Source organism: Rhagoletis pomonella, unplaced genomic scaffold, assembly GCF_013731165.1.
Source record: "Rhagoletis pomonella isolate Grant_MI unplaced genomic scaffold, Rhpom_1.0 Rhpom_scaffold_00002, whole genome shotgun sequence".
Lineage (NCBI taxonomy): Eukaryota > Metazoa > Arthropoda > Insecta > Diptera > Tephritidae > Rhagoletis > Rhagoletis pomonella.
Genome location: NW_023458556.1, coordinates 103,096,957 through 103,100,798, shown reverse-complemented (window position 1 = coordinate 103,100,798; position 3,842 = coordinate 103,096,957).

The window sequence follows — 3,842 nt, the reverse complement described above, 5'->3', positions numbered from 1 at the left end:
TCGCACAAATCAATTTATTCGGTTTACAACCTTAAAAAAATTATATATTTTGAGCAATTTCGCAAAATTCGAATTTTTATAAGAGTTATTGTTATTAACTTTTTTTGATGAATTCAGTAATTATTTATTATCCATTGATTAATAGCATGTATCTTGCTGATTTTTTCTACGATATTAGTTAATTAGACACGCTTTAGCCTGATTTAAAAATTTGTATAAACAAACAGAAATATTTATTACTTCTCGATCAGATTTTTGAATCCTTTACATTGCATATCAATCCTTATTCTATAATACATTATTTAAAAGAAAAAAAAAACACGGAAACTTGCACGGAGTCGCTAGTTGTTAATTTTTTTTCGCTCCTGCCACGGGTGCTTTTGCTTCCATGCCGCGTGCCGCGCGGACTCGCAGCGAGCATGGTGCAACCAAAGAACGAAAAAAGATGCACTTTATTTATATACATAAGCATAGATTATTTAGTACAATATTTTTTAAAGTTGTATACATAAATATGTACATACAAAACAAGCACAGAGAAAATTAAATAAAGAGGATAGATACTAAGTATAATCGTTTGTGCCGCAGAAACAAAAAACAACTAAGCACTTTCTAACACCCCCAAAATAGTTTGCTACTTGTAGCATTTATGCTGTAACCTGAACGAAATATGATCCTGGGTGAAAAAATGTATTTGTGGATTGTTGTTCAAGGACATATGTGAATATGTGTGTGTGTATATGTATATGTAGATATGGGAAAATTTGCGTAAACAAAGAATAGAGGCCGGTCCACATACCTACTACTTTGGCGTTGCGTAAGCACGTTAAAAGTTGACACTTGAGAGATTTTCACTCAAATGCAAGCGCCAATCTATTATTATTATTAGTGTTAGCAAAAACGACATTTTTTGACCACGCAAATCTCTAATGTGCGGCCGCTGTTGTGTAGTGGTTGGCAGTGCACGCTACCTGGGCCTGGGTTCAAGCCCGGTTCAACCCAACACTAACGTATGTATAAGTAAGCGCCAATCTATTACCATTATTAATCGCGAGAATTACTGCACAGATTTGTTTAATATAATCTGTATCGATAGGGGTATTATCTTTAGTACATAGAATTTCTATAGAGTTAACCTCTCTAAAAATTTATAAGATCTGTTCGTTGAAATACAAAGAGTGAGATGCCCTCTAATGTTCAACAATTTATTATTTTTTGAATAGGATTGCCACCTTGCTGAAAATAATATGATTTTCACCGTTCATTGGACTAAAATATGAGGTACCAAGTGAAAGGACATGGCAATAAACTTTTTTTAGTAGGGCTGGCACCTATTTAAAAATTACTACCTTACATATAATACGTGAAGGAATTTTTTGTTAGTGACATCACATTTGCACAGTTTATTCAAATTAAAAAAAAATGGTGTCTTCGGATGTGCAATAAGGTTTTATTTCTTCGAAAAGGATTGCCGCCTATACGAAAAATTATAAGATGTGGACTATTCGTTGGACTAAAAAGTGAGTTGTCAAATGAAAGGACTTCGCCTCCAGATGTGCAGTAAGATTTTATTTTTTTAATAGTGTTGCCGCCTGTCTAAAAAATTATAAGGTCCGTTCGTTGCGTTAAAAACATTAGATATGAAATGAAAGTGCTTGGCAATTAATTGTGCAATACGTGTTTTTAATAGGGTTGCCATCTTTTTCTCCAAATTCGTATATGTACATACTTATGTACACATTCAGCGCGTGGCGAAACCTCGCGCATACGCGGCCGGCTAGTATATTATAATTAAAAAATCAAGGCGCATCCATATAAGTGGTCGCAAACGCATATAAGTAAAAATACCGTGTATTATTTATTTATTTGAGAAGATTAGAGTATAAACTAAATTTTTATCTAATTGGAAAAAGGAAAGCAGTAATAGCAGCAATGGCCTTCAACTGCTTGGGAGTTGATATAATATCTATTTATGTATGTGTGTTTATCAATATAATGTTAATTTAGTAGTAAAGTCTGGAAAATTTTAAAAATTTTCAATTTTTTTTTACACTGAGAAAAAGGATTAGTTTCGACAACTAAAGATATTTAGTTCCCGAATTTTTACAATATTTGGGAACTGTTACCAAGGATTGGGAACTATTACCATGGGTTGGTAATTATAACTAAATATATTAAAGCTTCTGATATTCATCTAGGTTGTACCAAATCGTTAATTTAATTGAAGGGTTTGGTAAATACTAATAAATATTTTTTTGAAGCATATTTCTACAAATTCCATTCAACTTAACGCATGGTTCCTAAAAGGATGCCATTAAGCTCTGCTAATACAGATAAGCTTTCTATCAACACCTATTACCTATTCTTAGTTGAGGCAACCACGATTTGGTTTGAGAGCGGAACATATTCATGGTTGTGAGCAGTGTTGCCAGAACTTTTTGGGCCGACCGGCTAGATTGGCAAAAAAAAAGCGGCTAAAAACGGCTAAAATGTTTTAGTGAAATTTCACATAGACTCTGGCAAAAAACGGCTAAAATGTTTTAGTGAAAATCCACATGCTTTATTTAAATAAATCGCAAGAAACGAAAGACTAGTTAACACCATTAATTTATATCGAGTGTATATTCCTCATCATCAAATGAATCACTATTGTATATATCACCTGAATTCATTAATTTTAAGAAATCGTCATCTACAGTAAAATTATGGCAGCATTTTTCTTCGAGTTTTAAACCGTATCTTATATATAAAATAGCGTTTAACGTTTTAACGCACATTGGATTTCTTTGCTTAGTTTTTATTATATTTATTGAACTAAATATTCGCTCTACTTCTGCATTACTTATAGGCAAAACAAGAAAACTAAAAACTAGGTTGGAAAGGTCAGCAAAAGGGTTTTCTCCTAGGGCATTTCGAAATTGATAAACTTCGGCCCAAAATTTTACAGTTGAGTCTAAATTACTCCAGGTATGTAACGTTAACCGTTGCCATTGCATCTCTATGGATGTTATTTCGTCGGCATTATATTTGTGTTTTTGTTGCTGTAGTTGAACAAATACTTTTGGTTTAATTACTCTTAATGCATTTCCAACCGAAAAAAGTCAATTTTTTTTAGTGTGGCAATATTTGTAGGGAGGCGTTGGCGTAATTCCTTTATTAAAGTGATAATAAAATAGCGACCATTTTCTCGAATTATTTTCTCGGCTTCGTGGTCAAAAGCGTTTGTGCTTACTTTTGTTTTTAAATACTCTTCAAAACTGTGATAAAGCTGAGGAAATGGAGCAAGGTATGGTTCCAACGGGGAGCATATAGGATCAAATGTGTCCGCGCTAATAACCACTAGGGAGCATAGATGCGAAAGTAAAACATTGAGTTCATTAAAAATCTTCATTGGGTCTGCATTATTGCTTTCGAACAACTTGTTTACTTTTTGCACCTGAAAATTAGGCAAATAGTAAAATCGGCTAAACACGGCTAACTTTTTTTACAAACCGGCTACCAAATCGGCTGCCGGCTAGATCGAATTTTCTCCGGCTAGTTGCTATCAAAACCGGCTAAATCTAGCCGGAAAACGGCTAAAATGGCAACGCTGGTTGTGAGCAGTGGTCGGCAAAAGTTAAACTGTGTTTGTGTTGGTAAGCACAAGAGAACTGCTTCGCATGAGCAACCCACTAGGAAATTACGAGAAGTGAAACAAAATTTTTAACTTATCGGTCTTCAATAAGAACACATAAATACGTATATTTAACACATACATATGTACATATATGTGCATCGCTCATTTACTATAAAAGTATCATAATCCCAATAAAGCAAAAATCGGGTTAAGTATGCAAGAATGT